The sequence below is a fragment of the Bos mutus genome, chromosome 22 (genome assembly GCF_027580195.1).
Source record: "Bos mutus isolate GX-2022 chromosome 22, NWIPB_WYAK_1.1, whole genome shotgun sequence".
In the NCBI taxonomy this organism is placed as follows: Eukaryota; Metazoa; Chordata; class Mammalia; order Artiodactyla; family Bovidae; genus Bos; species Bos mutus.
Window position 1 is genome coordinate 13,039,003 of NC_091638.1, and position 20,331 is coordinate 13,059,333.

The window sequence follows — 20,331 nt, forward strand, 5'->3', positions numbered from 1 at the left end:
GGGAGGGAGGCGTTCACCAGGGGGCACACAATGGCCCCATTAAATCTGAAACACAGGCCATCCCCTGATCAGGTTGGTTCCTCACACTATTGAATCAACAGGCAAAACAGCCATTGAAATGGGGCCGGTAACTGTCCGGGGTGATTGGCTCTGACGAGTAAGAGGAACCTGGGTTTCTGGTATGAAATTGTTTGAAAGCAGTTTCCTGCTGAGGTTTCTTTAGGGATGGCCTTACCATCTCCCTGTTTGGTTTCTCAGGTTTCCTATCACTGGTGTAGAATCTCTGGTGTTAAATTTTCTGTTACAAAAATTTAGGCTGGTTCCTCAGGAACTTGATTGATATACTTCTTGGTGTCAGGAGGGGTCCCAGGAAAATTCCCTCAAGATGAGATTCTACAGATTGAGTTCTTATCCCTTTGAGCACAATTTCAGGGTTGTCTTACTTTACAGACAGAAAATGAATTACCAGTACCCTCGGCATCTTGCCTCTTCCTCTGAGTATCTGGGCTCCTGGCCATCCAGAAGAACCACTAGTCCTGGCCAGCCTGACCTGCACCAGGTTTAGCCATGTGACAAAGTTCTGCCAATGGAATATAAACGGAAGTAGCACGTGGAACTTGCTGGAGCCATTCTTAAAGGGAGTGGCTTGCACTTCCCTTCCCCCTTTCTCCTTTCTGCTGAAGGGAATGTAGATATGAAGACATCTTGGGTTATCCCTTAACAGCAGAAGTAAAAACCTGGAGAAGCCTTGGTCTCCAATGAATTTAAAGAACTTTCTTACCAGCCCAAACACTGGCTAGAACCAGTGACAAGTTCAGTGACCCCAGGGAGACTAGAGGCTCTTGCCCAGATAAAAGCAAGATCTGATACCTTAACTGGGGTGTATAAGGACCCAGGGGATAGGATGCAAAGAGGCTTCTTCTCTCCCACAGAAGATAGATTCCCAACTTTCCCCATGCGTTCATTTGCCAGGTTGAGAAAAAGGAGATAGAAGGGAGGAGCTTCCGTGATAGAGAATCCTCAAATTCTTCAAATATCTACCCAAAAAGATTCAGGGATCCAAAGGAACAGCTTTAAATCAGAAGAGACCAAGAAACCATCCACTGGAACATTTAAGGTTTGTTAGTTTGGTTGGTTGGTTTTCCTTACAACCCAGTGGGTGGGGACTCAAGGACGCTAGATCAGTCGTGAGAAACAAGAATCAACATCTTCTTTGAACATGTGGAATACAGTGGGTGTGAACATCTGATTGAACTGAGTTTCACATGGCTAGCCTGGCAGAATGCTGGAATCATTGTTAGGGAAGAGCTATACATGCTAAAATCAGAAAATCCACAGACGATAGGAGGGTTAAAGCCATCAAGCAGACAATGGATGTCATTGCCTTTATCAGGAGATTCCATGTTGCAAGAAAAAGCCCTGAGTGATGAAACAACAGAGAATCTGAGGAGCTTTACACATACAAGAATAATTCAGATACCCTGCAGGGAACACTGCCAATACCAGGGCAAGAGAACATCTGTAAGCCAGTTGGAGAAACTTCAGAAAATCCAGTCCCCAGTAAAAACAAGACCTTGGATCTTGGTGACTAAAGTCATCTTCCCCCACTGGAGGCCACATTCCAGCAACAGTGCCTGCTTTTGTTGGTCACTATGTGCCCAGTGCCCAGAACAGGGCCTGACACCTAATAGTTGTTCAATAAATATTTGATAAATATATGAATAGAAAACTTTTTTTTATTTTTAAAACTTTATAACATAAGGAGATGGTGCATTTCTGTTCAGAAGGAAAAAATTCTTAAAATTTTCTTCAGAAATACGAATTATAGTACTTTAAAAAATTCCCTATTGAGAGACTTCCCTGGTGTCCAGTGGCTAAGACTCTGTGCTCCCAAAGGAGGAAGCCTGGGTTCAATCCCTGGTCAGGGAGCTAGATCCCACAGGCTGCGACTAAGACCTGGTACAGCCAAATAAATAGATAAAAATATTTTTTAAATTCCCTACTGATATCCCCAAGTGAAAATATTCGAAGACAATGCAACAAAAGCTCCATATGTTGGAGGAAGAAAGCTAGGACTTAAGAGGGGCTCTAGGGCTTCCCAGGTTGGCATCAAGAGCTGGGGGCCCATGACTGCGACGGAGGTGAGATGGAGGAGCCAGAGGCAAAGAAGACACTGTTGTCTTGTGTTGGCTTATATTTTCTTCCACTTATTTGGAGTGGTTACTAGAGACAAAACCCTGTTCTGGGCATTTTATTTCTGCATCTCCTTTAATCCTCATAGCAATCCTATTAGGTAGAAAGATTCCTATTTAGCATGATTAGAGATTAAATGACTTATCCAAAGTCACACAGCTGGAGGTAGAGGGAAATCTGGACTGAGCCTGTTTCGCCCACAAGCTTGGGTTTACACCTCCAGCCTCACCTGGAACACCTGCTCAGGGAGCGCCTCTCCACTCACTGGTGAGCTCTGTCCTCACTTATCCCTGGACCCCTCTTCTCAAGGCCAGCTCAGAGCAATGAGAAGCTCTCAGCCTTCCTTTTCATCAACTCCAGCTCTGTCTTCAGAAAAAGCTTGGATGCCAGTGCCTCCAATAGCTCTCCTTGATCACCCCTGTGTTCTGGCACTGTCTGGTCACAAATGTAACACTTCATTCCGTTGGGTGGTTATTTCATTAACCTATCTTTCCCCACTAACATGGAGACTATCTTTGTTTTCACTCTCCATTGTCATGCTAGTGTCTAGAACAGCATCTGGCATGCAGCAAGCCTCGGTAGGTATTTGCTGAATGAATAAAGGAATGCTTTGCGTGTGAGACTCTGCTTAGGGGTCATTTCTGTGGTCCCTTTATTGACTGACCTCCCTAGCACAGCGTGCTAGGGCATCCCTGTGTGCCTTGTCATATGGGTCTCTGCTGTTTGGAGACCTGGGCTAGACAAAAGTGAATCAGGGCATAATGTTGATTAAATTCTTTTTTAAAATGCTGTATACCGTCAATTTTTCTTCTGAGGTTCTGATATAGTTACTCTAGTCTAAGGAGTCTAAGGATGATGCATTATTAATAAAATTTCTTAAGACACAGAGAAAAATGAAATCACTCCTTATTAAAATTGAATTGCTGAAGTGAAATATGGAAAGTTTCATTATTAAACATAGATCTTTGGAGATTAGTTTATACTTTATAATCTAGTAAAATGGTTTACAAAGTTCATACATTCTCTGTCTGTCAATAACTCAGTCTTGGGAATATAGCATATTTGTGTTTTAAAAGACTCACACTCCTATAAATTTAATCAACTATAAACACCTTAAACTTTTAATGTTCAAAACAAATACATTGCAAACCATATATCTAATAAGGGAATTATATCCAGAACATAAAAAGGACTCCTGCACTCAACAGTTAAAAGAAAAAAAGATAACCCATTTCAAAAATGGGCAAAATAACTATTCTAGATAGCCAAGACATGGAAGCAACCTAAATGTGCATAGACAGATGAATGGATAAAGAAGATGTGCTGTATTACACACACAATGGGATATTACCCAGCCATAAAAGGAATGAAATAATGCCATTTTCAGCAACGTGGATGGACCTAGAGATGATCATACGAAGTGAAGTAAGTCACAAAGAGAGAGACAAATATATCATATCACTTATATGTGGCATCAAAAATACAACACAGGTGAACCTATGTATGAAACAGACTCACAGACACAGAGAACAGAGTCGTGGTTCCCAAGGGGGAGTGGGAGAGGAAAGGACTGGGGGTTGGGATCAGCAGGTGCAAACTAGGATAGATAGGGTGGATAAATGACAGGGTCCTGCTGAATAGCACAGGAAGTATACTCAATGTTCTGTGATACACCATAATGAAATAGAATATACACATGTGTAACTCAGTCACTTCTCTGTGCAGTAAAAATGAACACAACAGTGTAAATCAACTATACTTCAAAAAAATTCTTTAAGTGGGCAAAGCATTTGAACAGATATTTCTTAAAAAAAAAGCTATAAAAATGTCCAATAAGCACATGAAAAGATGTTCAACATTATTAGCCATCGGGAAAATGAAATAAAAACGACAGTGAGATACTCTCTTCATACACACTTGGATGGTTATAACCAAAAAGACAGATAATAATAAGTGTTGGTGACAATGTGAAGAAATTGGGATCCTCATACACTGTTGGTGGGAATGTAAAATGGTGCCCAACAACTGCACACCACAGTTTGGCAGTTCCTCAAACAGTTAAACAGTGATCATATTTTCTAGCAATTTCACTCCTAGATATACACTCAAGAGAAATGAAAATATGTGACCACATAAAACCTTTCCCAGGATGCTCCTAGCAGTATTAGTCACAACAGTAACAAAGTGGGAACAACCCAACGTCCATCAGCTGACGAATGAATACGTGCAACGTGGCTTTATGTCCATGCAATGGAGTACCATCAGCAAGAGAAAGGAATGAAGGGCTGAAACATGCCACGAAGTGAATGAGCCTTGGAAGCACGATGCTCAGTGAAGAAGCCAAGACCCATTTGTACTGCTATTGTAGGATTCTATTTATATGAAATGTCCAGAATGGACAGATGTGTAGTGACAGAAAGTATATTAGCGGTTGCCGGGGGCTAGGATTGGGGAGAATTAGGAGTGACTTCCAGTGGATACGGCACCATGAAAACTAGGGCAGTTCCCAGAAATCCAGACAGATGAGGGTGGGCAGGGGTCCCAGACAGCAGAGTTTCTGTCACACCGTCACATATAACAATTTCTTATTTTCAGCCTTATTACTGCATTTATCACTATGTTTAATCATCACCAAAATCTATTTCTTATACGACTGTTACCATCATAGGTAACACTTACTGGCTACTCACTATGTTCTGGGAGTACCTTTTCATAGCTAATAGGATAGACTCTGGGGCAACATAAACTGGGTGAACGCCCAGCCCCATCACTTTCTATGTGACTCTCTGCAAGTTTTGTGAGTTGGGTGAATTATCCAAACTTGCTCTGGCTGTTTCTTCGATTGTAAAATGGGAACAGTAATAGCACTGATGTCTTAGGACTGTTGTGTTGGTGTGTGATAAGTGTTAGCTATTTTCCTTTGTTAATTGTTAACAGATTTTAGTCTTGTTTATTATTGATTCCCCAGCCCCCGGGGAAACCAGTGCATAACCTAATTCATCAGTTATATCTTATTATTTTCAATTAAAAATTGATAGGCTTTATATTTTATAGCATTGTAGTCTTACAGAAAAATTTAATAGTAAGTATAGAGTTTCCATACCTGTCCCTCCTTCCAACAAACAAGTTTTTCCCTTAATAAACATCTTGCATTAGTGTGGTGCATCTGATACAGTTGATGAGCCTGTACTAATAAATTATTCACTGAAGTCCACTGTTTATATTAGAATTCACTTTTAATATTATAGAATTATGGGTTTTGACAAATGATAATGCCAGACATCCACCTTTACCATATCATATAGAACAGCTTCACTGCCCTAAGAATCTCCCACGCTTCCTCTAGTCATCCCTTCCTCCCCCCAGACCCACTAGCAACCACTGATCTTTTTAGTGTCTCCAGAGTTTTACCTTTTCCGGGATGTTGGCACAGAGCTGGAATCATTCTGTACTTAAATGTTTTCAGATTGTCTTCTTTCACTTTCCCTTAGTAGTAACCATTCAACTTTTCTCCATGTCTTTTTGTGCTTTGATAGCTCCTTTCCTTTCATCATTGAATAATATTCTATTTTTTTGGACTTACCAGTTTGTCCATTCTCCTAAAAAAGTGCATCTTGATTGTTTCCCAGTTCTGGAAATTACAAATAAATCTACTATATACCTTCATGTACAAGTGATTGTGTGTACATACATTTTCAGCTTATTTAGGTAAACGCCAAGGAACATGATTGCTGGATTGTATGGTAACTGAATTCTGCTTAGAGAATGCACCAGTCATAGCAAACACCCTTTTTCAACAACACAGGAAATGACTTTACACATGGACATCACCAAATGGTCAATGCTGAAATCAAATTGATTACATTCTTTGTAGACAAAGATGGAGAAGCTGTACACAGGCAGCAAAATCAAGAGCTGGAGCTGACTGTGGCTCAGACCATCAGCTTCTCATAGCAAAATTCAGGCTTAAACTAAAGAAAGTGGGGGAAACTTTCTTTCAGGTACAGCCAGGTACCACTTAAATCAAATCCCCTATGAATATGCTGCAGAGGAGACAGACTGAAGGGATTAGATCCAGGAAACAGTGTGCCTGAAGAGCTATGGGTGGCGGGTGGTCTGTAATATTGTACAGGAAGCAGAGAAAAAGACCATCTCAAAGAAAAAGAAAAGCAGGAAGGCAGAGTGGTTGTTTGAGGAGGCCTTACAAATAGCTGAAGAAAAAGAGAAGCAAAAAGCAAGAAAGAGAGGGAAAGGTACATCCAACTAAATGCAGAGTTCCAGAGAACAGGAAGGAGAAACGAGAAGGGCTTCTTCAATGAACAGCACATAAAACTAGAAGGAAACAACAGAAGGGGAAAGACCAGAGACCTCTTCAGGACAATTGGAAATATCAAGGGAACATTTCACCCAAAGATGGGCCTAATAAAGTACAGAAAGGATAGAGATCTAGTAGACACAGAATAGATCAAGAAGGGATGGAAAGAATACATGGAAGAACTGTACAAAAAGATCTTAATGAACTGGATAACCACGATGGTGTGGTCAGTCACCCAAAGCCAGACATTCTGGAGTGTGAAGTCAGGTGGGCCTTAGGAAGCCCTGCTGTCAATAAAGCTAGGGGATATGATGGAATTCCAGTGGAGATATTCAAAACCCGAAAGGATGATGCTATCAAAGTGTTGCACTCAATATGTCAGCAAATCTGGAAGACCCAGCAGTGGCCACAGGACTGGAAAAGGTCAATCCTCATCCCAATTCCCAAGAAGGTTAGTACTAAAGGTTAGTTCAAACCATAGGACAATTGCATTCATCTCCCGTGCTAGTAAGGACATGCTTAAAATCTTGCACGCTAGGCTTCAGCATTATGCAAACCAAGAACTTCCAGATGTTCTAGCTGGGTTTAGAAAAGTCAGAGGAACCAGAGATCAAATTGCCAGCAGTCACTGGATCATAGAGAAAGCAAGGGAATTTCAGAAAAAGATGACATCTACCTCTGCTTCATCAGCTGCACTAAAACCTTTGACTATGTGGATCATAACAAACTGTGAAAAGCTCTTAAAGAGATGGGAACACCAGACCATCTTACTTGTCTCCTAAGAAACCTGCAGATCAAGAAGCAACAGTTAGAATCCTGTATGAAACACTGATTGTTTCAGGATTGAGAAAGGAGAACGACAGGGCTGTCTGCTGTCACCCTGTTTATTTAACCTATACGCTGAGCACATCATGGGAAATGCTGGGCTGGTTGAGTTACAAGCTGGAATCAAGATAGGTAGGAGAAACATCAGCAGCCTCAGATATGTGGATGATACCACTGATGGCAGAAAGTGAAGAGGAACTAAAGAGCCTCTTAATGAGGGCGAAGGAGGAGACTGAAAGAGCTAGCTTAAAACTAAATATTAAAAAAACTAAGATCATGGCATCTGGCCCCATTGCTGCTAAGTCGCTTTAGTCGTGTCCGACTCTGTGCGACCCCATAGATGGCAGCCTACCAGGCTCCCCCGTCCCTGGGATCCTCCAGGCAAGAACACTGGAGTGGGTTGCCATTTCCTTCTCCAATTCATGAAAGTGAAAAGTGAAAGTGAAGTCGCTCAGTCGTGTCTGACTTTTAGCGACCCCATGGACTGCAGCCTACCAGGCTCCTCCATCCATGGGATTTTCCAGGCAAGAGTACTGGAGTGGGGTGCCATCGCCTTCTCCGGCATCTGGCCCCATTACTTCATGGCAAACAGAAGGGGAAAATTTGGAAGTAGTGACAGATTTCCTCTTCTTGGGCTCTAAAGTCACTGTGGATGGTGGCTGCAGCCATGAAATCAGAAGACGATTGCTTCTTGGCAGGAAAGCTATGACAAACCTAGACAGCGTGTTGAAAAACAGAGACATTACACTGCCAATAAAGATTCATATAGTGAAGGCTATAATCTTCCCAGTGGTCACGCACAGTTGTGAGAGCTAGACCGTAAAGAAGGCAGAGCACCAGAGAACTGATGCCTGCGAACTGTGGTGTTGGAGTAGACTCCTGAGAGTTCCTTGGACAGCAAGGAGATCAAACCTGTCAATCTTAAGGGAAATCAACCCTGAATACTCATTGGAAGGACTGATGCTGCAGCTGAAGCTCCAGTATTTTGGTCACCTGATGAGAAAAGCTGACTCATGGAAAAGTCCCTGATGCTAGGAAAGATTGAGGGCAGAAAGAGAAGAGGGTGTCAGAGGATGAGATGGCTGGATGGCATCACCAATGCAATGGACATGAACTTGGGCAAACTTTGGGAGATGGTGAGGTACAGGGAGGCCTGGTGTGCTGCAGTCCATGGGCACAAAGAGTCGGACATAAGTGGGCGACTGAACAGCAACAATGGTAAGAATCCGTTTAGTTTTCTAAGAAACTGCCAAATTGCCTTCCACAGTGGCTGTACCAGTTTGTATTCCTACCAGCAATGAATGAGAGTTCTTCTTGGTCCGCATCCTTACCACCATTTGGTGTTGTCAATGGTTTGGATTTTGGCCATTCTAATATGTGTGTAGTGGTACCTAATTATAGTCTTAATTTGCAATTCTCTGATAATATATAATATTGAATATCTTTTCATGTGCTTATTTGTCACCTGTATGTCTTCTCTGGTGAGGTGTCTGTTCAGATTTCTTTCCCATTTTTGAATTGGATTGTTAATTTTTTTTTTTTTTATTGTTGAGTCTTAAGAATTTCTGTATTTGGATATCAGTCCTCACTAGACATGTGTTTTGCAAAGACTCTCACCCTGTCTTTGGCTTGTCTTTTCATTCTCTTTATTTATTTGTTTTGTCAAATTCTTTAACATCTTCTTTAACCTTGATGTAATCTTCCTGTTCTTTTTCAGATTTGTTTTGTGTATTCCAACTTTGCAAGTTAAATGTTCACTAACAATTTTTTTATTTGCTTTTGTTTGAACATGAAAATATGCATCTTCTGTAGTTTCTTCTTGGTGCACGTTGGCTGAATTCCATATTTTTTTCATAAATAAGGTTTTTAAAATAATGATGAAAAGTGATAGATACATGGTAATTTTAAAAATAGTAAAATAACAAATGAAAGGAAGATATGTGCTATATGATGAAAAGTTATTCAAATTAACTGATAGGGAATGTCTACTTCCAGATATGATGCAGTCACTTGCAACAGACTGATGCTGTCCTAGGACTGACCAGAGAAGCCAGGGAAAATACGAAATTTCTTCTGTTTGGAGGCCACAGAGCACAGCTGAGCAAACAGAGCAGCTCTGGGCTGGATTTCGGAGGAACAGAACTGCAGATTGGCGAGCAGGCATTCTAGAATTGTTCTGCCTTCAGGGAACAGGCCAGCTCTTGGCACTGACCAAGGTAGAAGGAAAAGAAAGCTAGAGAGTCATTGTTTTTTAATTAAGTTTTGTTGGAGTATAATTGACTTACAATGTTGTGTTAGTTCCTGTTGTATAGCAAAGTGAATCAGTTATACATGAACATATATTCACTCTTTTTTAGATTCTTTTCCCATATAGTTCATTACAGAGTATTGAGCAGAGTTCCCAGTAGGTTCTTGTTATGAGTTTTACATATAGTAATGTATATATGTAAATCCCAACCTACCAATTTATCCCTCCCCCCCACCCCCTTTAGAGAACCATTGTTTACAGAGAATCAAGCAGAAATTCTAACAGTATCACAGACGTGGGGAGGAAAAGTGGGGTGTGGGGGTGCCTAAACCGGCCCAAGACCCCGGTGAGAGAAGCCAGTACTTAGAAGTGAGTCTGATGCTGTCAACTTTCCTGGAGGCATTTGTCAAATTCTTAAACTGCAAGGAAGAAAGACACTGGGAAGAAAGAAAAAGGGCAAAGCAGCATCTTCTGCACTGCTGTAGTACTAAGAAAATTAAAAACTTTAGTTAGAACTAATCATGAGAGAGAAGGCCAACTAACAGCCCAGGAGCTCAATCAGAAACCCCAAAGGACCACACAGCAGAAGCAGGAGGGACCAGAGGTGGGCGAACTCATGCCCCAAGTGCAACTGAAGCCTGAACTGGCTCATTCCCTGCCTGGATTAAGGGGATCCACCACGTCACGATCTGCTTACCAGAGGAGACGTTGAGGGTTCTTAGAGAAAGAAATCATCATTCAGGGTTTCTACGCTCTGGCCCAATACACAGCGGTCAACAAGAGATCATAAAGCCTTCCGAAGAAACTGGACGGGAGAGAAACACGCAACAGCAGATTCACGGGTATGATGTCACTGGAGCTGTCAGAGAAGGACATTAAAATCTGCACAAATGAACAGTATGTGCAGGACAAGACAACGCCACAAGAGAACTGGAATATACAAGCAACAGTCAAATAGTAATGCTGGAATTAAAAATTACCGAAATTGCCCCATGGCCCAAGAATTCTATTCCTAAATATATGTTGAGCATAAATTTGTTCACATAGTCACTAAAGATCTGTATAAGAATATGTTTGTAAGCTTTAGTTCATAATAGTCCCAAACTGGAAACCACCCAAGTGTCCACAGTCAGTGAGTGAATAGACAAGCCATGCTGCAGCAGTATGATGAGACACTACTCAGCAGTGTAAAGGGAAGAACTATTGATACACCCCAAACTAAACCTTTCTTCCCACATGCCCTCTTATTCTCTATCAAGGTGCCCCTTCCCCTTTTTTTGGTCAGAGCAAAACTCATGTAGTCAATCTTGGCTACTTTGGTTCTTGCACAAATAGCAAATAAAGTTGACTCTGCTTTCACAACATGCTTTTTCAAAGTATCAGTTTCTTTCCTGACTGCCAGCCCTACCACACCTACATAAACTCTGACCATTTCTCTCCTAGAGCCTTCGGGTGGGCTGTAGGCACCGGTACTTGCTTCTCTACCACCCCTAGCTGTGGGCCTTCTGAAATGTGCATCTCGTCATTTACCCCACCCGCTCACGACCACCATGATAGAATTGCATCCTGACTTACAAGGCTCCACAGCATCTCTCTTCTCCCCCTGCCAAGCTTCAGATACACAGGCCTCCTTACCCCCAAACTTGCTCTCAGGAATTGTCTTTGCTCTCTATGACCTTCTTCTCAGAGTTGTTCTTGGTGAGAGTCTCCTCACCTGGAGATGCCCAGGAGGTTAATCCTCACTCTGGGGGCCCAACGATTGATATGGGGCTACAAAACACTGTCTCCTTGCCTTAAGGTGGGGCAATGCTGGGGTGAGACACACACCCCAGAGCTGTGGATCAGGCTGGACTTGACCTGAGATCATGTTCCAGCTCAGCCACTTTCCCTGCCTCTTCTTGCTTCCCTCCATCCCCCTCTCCTAAGATCACTCCCCCAGTAAACCAATCAAATACCTATCGCTGACTCTGCTTCTAGTTAGCCTAACCTAAGCCACAGGGCTACCGCAGAAGAAAGTATAGTCATGTGGCTAAAGAAAAAGGCTTCAACAGCCAACTTCCTGTCCCATAGGAGTGGACGTTGCCCGTGCCATACAAAGTGTCCAGTTGGGGCTCACAGGTTTTGGAAATCCCAACCCCCACATCTGCAACAAGTCTACTAGTTAATTAACAACTTTAAAAAAGAAATCAGCGTGTGATAAGTAAGAGATAGACTCTCGGAAGTCACTGCAGTCAGGACAAAAGCCTCGGCCAACTGTTGATTTGGAGAGTTAACAATTCTAGAAACTTAAGCCAAAAGAGACAATACCAAGGTAAAAAGTTCATAAATCTAAGAGCAGAAGTTCTACCGAAAGGGTAAGGAGTAGTTTTTAAAAACAGCCTCCTTTGAGTAAGTCTACATTGAAAGTGGCTTAATGGAAAAATTCTAGGGAAAAAGGCCAAATGTTCTCAAGAGGAAAGGCACACAGCCTTGTCTAGATCCCATCCTTGGGGAGTGGGGGTTTTACCTCTCAGGCCACTGCTTGGTGAGGAAGTTTCCACCAGCCGAGGCTAATGTGGGGAGCTCACCCATGTAAGCCAGTGGCTGCAGCCCTGCAGTCACTGGTGGCAGGGGTGCCAGGTGGAAAAGGGAATTCAGGAGGCCAGTCACAGGGCCTCCATTAGAATCTGTTCAGACACTGGGACAGGCTTCCCAGGTGGCTTAGTGGCAAAGAGTCAGTTTGTCAAACAGGAGACATGGAGGGTTTGATCCCTGGGTCAGGAAGATCCCCTGGAGAAGGACATGGCAACCCACTGCAGTATTCTTGCCTGAGAAATCCCAGGGACAGAGGAGCCTGGTGGCCTACACTCCATGGAGTTGCAAAAGATTCAGACATGACTCAGTGAATAAATGACAGCAACAAAGAAGGCAGTGGGACATGACTCTCTGGGGAAGCCAACTTCTTGCACGTCACTAAAAAATAAAGTAAATCAAGCAGGTCATCCAGGACCCCTGCCCTTGACCTCTCAGGGGGGTAGAGCTGGGAGATGAAGATGTGTTTGGAGACTTTTCCTTACAAATATCCAATTCTTCCTTCTTGGGTTTCCCATGACCAGATTTGTTCCCCATCACCCTGTAACTGGGGCTATCATAAACTCCTTACTCTTCTCACCCGAAGTATTAATTCAGAGTAAGTTCAAGTTCTCACACAAGCATATTCAGAGAAGTGTCTCCAGGCGAAGCTGACTGTCCTCCCCTGCTCATCTCACGACCTTCTCGGCCACATGACATACACTATCCCAGAGGTCTGCTATAAATCACAACTTCCTGGTGACTCACATATCAGCTCCTCCACTCTCTTTCTTACAGTTTAATTTTGTTTGAATCCAAGTAATACACTTAACACAGATTTAAAGGTCAGAGCCCCCAGAGAAGAGTTGTCCAGTCTCTTCCCAAGATGTACAGGTTTGACACCAGAGCTCCCATACCAGCAGGAACTCAGTCCAAGAAGCGTCATCACCCAGAGTGCAAGCTTGACTCCCCTGTGCAACACCTCCCCCCATCCTCAGTGGGGCAGCCCTCCAGAAGGTTAATCTCCCTCCTTCTGCTTGCTGGCCCCTGGGCTGCCTGGGGTAAGGGGGCTGATCTGAGGTAGTGGGTTCTATCAGCTTCACATTCAAACTAGCAGCAAATCCTTGTCAGCTTTACCCTACAGACCCCTCTCCTCGCTTAGAGGTAACTGCTGTCCCTAATTCCCTCATCGTCCCTGGATTCTGTGCTGGCAGCTCATCACTTATTTCTTGTGATCGTCATCATTGGCAGCACCAGGTTTAAGATTTACCTGGTTAGCTAAGGCAGTTACCAGGTAACCATTTTATTTTCAGCCTTTCAAACTTCATAGAAATTTGTGTAATCTCTGGTTTTATGTGACCTAACTCCTGTTGTCTTTGTTCTTCTGAACTGAAGACCTTTTTATTCCTTAACTCTCACTTGAATGGAAATAGATATGGTCCTACTTCCAATTGAAAGTGAAAGTGAAGTCGCGTCCGACTCTTTGCAACCCCATGGACTGTAGCTTACCAGGCTCCTCCGTCCGTGGGATTCTCCAGGCAAGAATACTGGAGTGGGTGGCCGTTTCCTTCTCCAGGAGATCTTCCCAACCCAGGGATCGAACCCGGGTCTCCTGCATTGCAGGCAGATTTACCATCTGAGCCACCAGGGAAGACTTCCAATTAGGTTACTTTCTAATTCTGAAGTGTAATCCCAGGGATAACCATTAGGGGGTGCAAAAATTTTAATGTAAGGTCTTCCGAAAGGCTACTTCTCAGACTTTTTTCATTTAATAAGCAAAGTGGACTTTTTCTTACGATTCTTAGAAAAAACTTTTCAAACCACCACACATGTAAATATTTTTTGTTGGATTACCAAATGCAAAGAAAGAAAGAAAAACTAGTAATTAGACTGCCAGTCCATGTTTCAACATCAAACTTATTCATTCATCCGTTTAGCAAATATTTATTAAGCACCTACTACATACCAGGCACTGAACCAGATATTGGGAATTCAGCAATGAACATGTATTCATGCATGCCTCAACTTGCTTTCTCTCTTTCATATTGCTTACCTATAAGAATTCTTTAGTCATTCACAGACTTCTTACAGATGACATCAGAATATTTTAGGAGAAATTCTGTCTAAGGATCAGAGAAGAATCATTTTTCTTAGCTAGGTATCAAATGAACTAACAGGTACCTTTAAAAAGGTCATAAGGAGAAGATTTAGAACTTTAGAAACATCAGAAAATGTTTTTTGGACAAAATTAAATACTTTTCCTACTCTAGATACATTGGGTAAAAATTTGAAGATACCCTCCATTTTTTTCTCCACTTTCTGCTGGTGACACATCCACCCATCCTTTAATTGTTTCAAAGAGCAATTGTATCTAGGGATCACTCTACTCCCCATCTTAGGAGGAGACAAGTAAAAAGTTCCTTTACCATGAAGCATCACATACATGAACTAGTCAACACTTCTCCCCCAAGATACTCTGCATCCTTCTTTTATGTTCAGGATCACTGATGGTGACGATATCTTATTCTAGGTTCTCTTTATATTTGAGGCTTTGTATACTCTCTAAAAGGGGCTTTCCTAGTGGCTCAGATGGTAAAGAATCCACCTGCAATGTGGGAAACCTGGGTTCAATCCCTGGGTTGGGAAGATCCCCTGGAGAAGGGAATGGCAACCCACTCCAGTACTCCTGCATGGAGAATCCCCATGGACAGAGGAGCCTGGTGGGATACAGTCCATGGGGTCGCAAAGAGTCAGATATGACTGAGTGACTAAGCACAGCTTTGAAATACCTCTAACAGGGTATTTCAAAGCAGCAAGCCAGCAAAAATGTTATGTGATGGTGCAAGAACATGGCATTTATTCATTAATTCTCTGCCTTTGTCCTAACATAAAACTAATCTCAGGGTGGGAGGTAGGAGGGAGGTTCAAGAGGGAGGGGACATGTATGCCTACGGCTGTTTCATGTTGATGTATGGCAGAAACCAATACAATATTGTAAAGCAATTATCCTCCAATTAAAAACAAATTTTAAAAAAATAAGCAGAAATCACAACTGTGCATAGCTTCAAATCAATCATACTATTGAAAAAAAAAAAAAAAAAGAATCTCAAGGAAACAGACCAACCTATGCATTGCTGTATCCTGCTCTCCTGTTGAGAATTTATCATCTCATATGTTCCCAGATTAGGAAAGTCTTGCTGCTGCTGCTGCTGCTGCTAAGTCACTTCAGTTGTGTCCGACTCTGTGTGACCCCATAGACGGCAGCCCACCAGGCTCCCCCGTCCCTGGGATTCTCCAGGAAAGAACACTGGAGTGGGTTGCCATTTCCTCCTCCAATGCATCAAAGTGAAAAGTGAAAGTGAAATCGCTCAGTCGTGTCCGACCCTTAGCGACTCCATGGACTGCAGCCCACCAGGCTCCTCCGTCCATGGGATTTTCCAGGCAAGAGTACTGGAGTGGGGTGCCATAAGTCTTAGCCTATGGCAAATGGTCCAGAAGCACTCTGGGCCTGACCAGGAAGGGCTGTGCTGGGATCCCAGACATATGCTCATTTTTGTATTGGCTTTGGTGGGAAATAGGGCAATGCTTATTAATTCTACCACTGGGAAGAAACTGATTAGCTTTCTCAGTTCCAATGAAAAATTAACTATAAATAAATAGATAAATGATCAGATGCTAGTGCTCGAATCAGCAATTGTGACTAGGGAGTGGAGCTGTGGTGGGATCTTGGATGGCAACACCTTGGCAGTGATGGAGGAGCAGTTCCCAGAAACAGGGACGTGTTCTCAGAATGGGCATGCTCTAAAGACCAGGTGATAAGTTTCCACTGTGGCAAAGTTCACTGTCCCTTTTTATTGGGAAATTAATTCTGGCTTTTGAATACAGAGCTATTTTAGGCATAACTGATATGGAAAAAAACCTTGAACTTTTTTTCTAATTCAACAGAAATAGGCAAAACTTTCCAAGAATCAGTACAAATTTAAAATTATTTAGAATTACACTGGGAAATATTTGGAATCATCCTGTATAGCACACTACAAAAAGGTAAAATACCATCAAATATCACTGATTCCAGCAAACCTCAAAAATCAGTCTTTCATCTGGCAAAAACGAAACCTTGTACAATTCCTGGTGAAAGACACACTTCCTCTGACCCCATTTAATATCTTGTTTCCAAACCCCTTACATTCTCCACTTTGATATCTGAGGACTAGCGGCAGCTAGAACTGAAGGTCAGTTTTAATTGCCCCATCTATAGAAAGAAGGGTGATCTCTAGAGAGGCACAGGGCTTGAATGTATCTGAATTTAGCACCTTTAAATTATCAGGGCCCAACAGGCAGATCCCGCATCTGGCAGGGGAAAGATTTTCAAATATGAAATTGAGTTCTTACAGTCTTTAAGAACTTTAAGTATAGCACTTTGAGAGAGACATGAAAGATCTGTGGCTGCTTTGTTTGCTGGAATTGGCTTTTGCTTTGTTTTTAAGAAAAGATTCATCCTTCAATTAACAAATGTTAAAAGGAATTTTAAAACATTTTAATTTCACATTCAATTTACCTTTGAATGTGAAATTAAAATGGCTTAATTCATATACCCAAAGATTAGAGCTAGATTTTATTTCTCAAAGACTGTTGCATAATACTTAACTTATAAATTTCTTTGAGGCTTAACATACATCTCAAGTATGCAGCTGGATGAATGTGTGCGTGTGTATATATATCTGTGTATGTATATATATTAATATATATCCGTGTGTATGTATGTATGTATAGGCATATATATATGTGTGTGTGTATATTTATTTATATAAATGGTCTTCCTGACCGAGGGATCAAACCCTAGTCTCCTGCATTGCAGTCAGGTTCTTTATCATATGAGCCACGAGGAAGCCCATGTATCAGTGTACATGTGTGTATATATGTGTGTATGTGTATATATACATATCTCCATGTGGCACTACCCAGATCAAGCTCTATATCATCTCCAACAACACAGAAGGCCTCTTCATGTTCCTATATGGTCCCGCGTCTACCCATGATCCCAGAAGTAACTATTATCCAATCTTTATGACCATCTGAATTTCATTAAAATGCTAAAATTCAGTATAGATCCTTTTGTGTCTGGCTCCTTTCACTCAGTATTATTTCTCTGAGAGTCATCAGTGTTGTTTCATGTAGCAATGGTTCGTTTGTTCTCATTACTCGATATTATTTCATTGTATAAATAGCCCACAACTTCATTACCCATCTATTGTCCTTGGTAGATGTATGTACTCCTTTATCTTAGATATACACTAGCAGTGAACTTGCTGAGTCACTGGGTAGGTAGCCAGTTAGCTTGACTAGATAATGCCAATTAGTTAGTTACCCAATATGATTGCACCAGTCACACTGCAGCAAGAAAGGAGAGTTGTGATTGTCTCACATTCTTAACACCTCTTGGGTGTAATCAGTCTCTGTCACTTTTGCTATTCTGGTGCTTGCTCATTCTGAGCATTTGGAAACAAAGCATCCTTGAATGGCAAACAGGTAAACCATGGTAGTGCTCAACCATGGAATACTACTTAGTGGTCAGGGGGACAAACAGAGCGATATCTTACTGTGGTTTTACTTCATATTTCTCTGAACCCAACTGATGCTATTATTCTTTCCCCATGCTCCCATAGTTATACAAAAGTCTCAGAGGGCTAAAAAGTCAAAGGTAATGCAAATCTCAACTACGTTATAGCCGCAACAGAAAATTTTGAGACACACAAAAAGCCATGCAAATGTGAGCGATAACCAGGAGGGAAAAAGTCAACTGAAACACACCCATACCAAATATATGTCCTGGAATTAACTGACAAGGATTTTTAAAGTTTATAAAAAAGCATTCAGGGATATAAAGAAAAAAAGAATGAGTGAACAGATGGGAGACTCAGTAAAGATATGGAAATTTCTTTGAAGAAGAACTAAATGGAAATTCAAGAACTGAAAATAAAATATTTAAAATTAAAAATTCACTAGGTGAGCTTATCATAGAGTGGACACTGGAAGAGAAACGATCAGTGAACTTGAAAATAGATCAATAGACACTATGCAAATTGAACAGAAAGAAAAGATATTTTAAAAAGAAATAATCTTTAGCAACTTAAGAGACAACATCCAGTGGTCTGATATATAGCTAATTGGAATCCTAGAAAGATAGCAAGGAGATTGGGCAGAAAAAAATGCTTGAAAAATTTCTAATTTTGATTAAAAAAATCATTTCAGAGATTCAAGAAGCTTAACAAATCTGAGAAGGTTACACACAAAGAAAATCACACCCAGACACATCATATTCAAATTGATAAAAACAAGAAAAAGACTAAATTTTGAAAGAAGCAGAGGGAAAACACACATTATATGTGTGGAATAATGATAAGAATCTCTACTTATTTCTTATTAAACTCAAAGACAATGTAATAGCATCTTTTAAACTGCTGAAAGAATAAAATGCTCAACTTAAAACTATATATCTAGCATAAGGATCTTTTAAAAGTGAAGTACAAACCTTTCAGATCAACAAAAGCTAAGGGAATTTATTGCCAGCAGATTTGCACTGAAGGAAGACTTTCAGACAGAGGGGAAAATATTAAATAATACCAAATAGAAACCTCGATTTACATAAAGGAACAAAGATTGCTAGAAATGGTAAATATGTGGGTAAATAGAATTTTTTTCTCAATCATAATACGAAAAAGAAAAGAATCACAGTAATGTCTTGCAGGGTATACAGCTTATGTAGAAATAAAATGAGTGACTGGAAAGGGGGTCAATGAAAACATTTTGTTGTAAAATTCTTAGATTGGATGTGAAGGATTATAATATTAAAGCAAGATATACTGTGAATGGGATTTTCAGAGGCTCAGTGGTTAAAAAAAAAAAAAAAAATCCCACCTGCAATGCAGGAGACGTGGGTTCAATCCCTCAGTTGGGAAGCCCCCTGGAGGAGCGCATGGCAACCCACTCCAGTGTTCTTGCCTAGGAAATCCCATGGACAGAAGGCCTGGTGGGCTACAGTCCATGGATTTGCAGAGGGTTGGACACGACTAAACAACAACAGTAATACTGTTAAGTAGCTACAGATATGGAGAAGGCAATGGCAACCCACTGCAGTACTCTTGCCTGGAAAATCCCATGGACGGAGGAGCCTGGTAGGCTGCAGACCATGGGGTTGCTAAGAGTTGGACACGACTGACCGACTTCACTTTCATTTTTCACTTTCATGCATTGGAGCAGGAAATGGCAACCCACTCCAGTGTTCCTGCCTGGAGAATCCCAAGGACGGGGGAGCCTGGTGGGCTGCCGTGTATGGGGTCGCACAGAGTCAGACACGACTGAAGTGACTTAGCAGCAGCAGCAGCTACAGATATGCAAACAGCACCATAAGAAAGGCAAAGTCTCTATATTCATATTAAAGTAGATTTCAAAACAAGAGTGATATTTCAGTTTATAAAGGGCATAACAACCCTAAATCATTATGCATCTATGATAAAGCAATTTGAAATACATGGAACAAAAACCAACAGGGCTAAAAAAAGAAATAAACGAGTCCGTAATTATAGTTGTAGACTTGACTCCTGTCTAGTTACTGTTAGAACAATTAAAACAGAAAGTAACGTATAGAGAACTTGCAATGCTCTCAAAAAATTTAGCACACTTGGTATTTAGAGAAAACTTCACCTAACAACTAAAGCATACCCCACCCTTCAAAGGGCACAGGGATCATTCACTAAGATACACCACTTGCTGGGCCCCGGAAAAGTCGCAATAAATTTAAAGGGATTGAAATCACATAGAATATGTTCTCTGACCACAATAGAATTAAAAACTGGTAAAAAAAAAAAAATCAGTGAAAAGTATCCAAGTGTTTGGAAATTAAACAACACATTTTCATATGATCCATGTGTGTGCGTGTGAAGTCACTTCAGTCATGCCCGACTCTGTGTGACCCCATGGAGTGTAGCCCCCCAGGTTCCTCTGTCCCAGGGGATTTCCCAGGCAAGAATACTGGAGTGGGTTGCCATGCCTTCCTCCGGGGGATCTTTCCAACCCAGGGATCGAACCCGTATCTCTCAGGTCTTCTGCATCGGCAGGCACGTTCTTTACCACTAGTACCACCTGGGAAGCCCATCTGATCCACAGGTCAAAGAAATAATCTAAAAGGAAACTGTGAAAG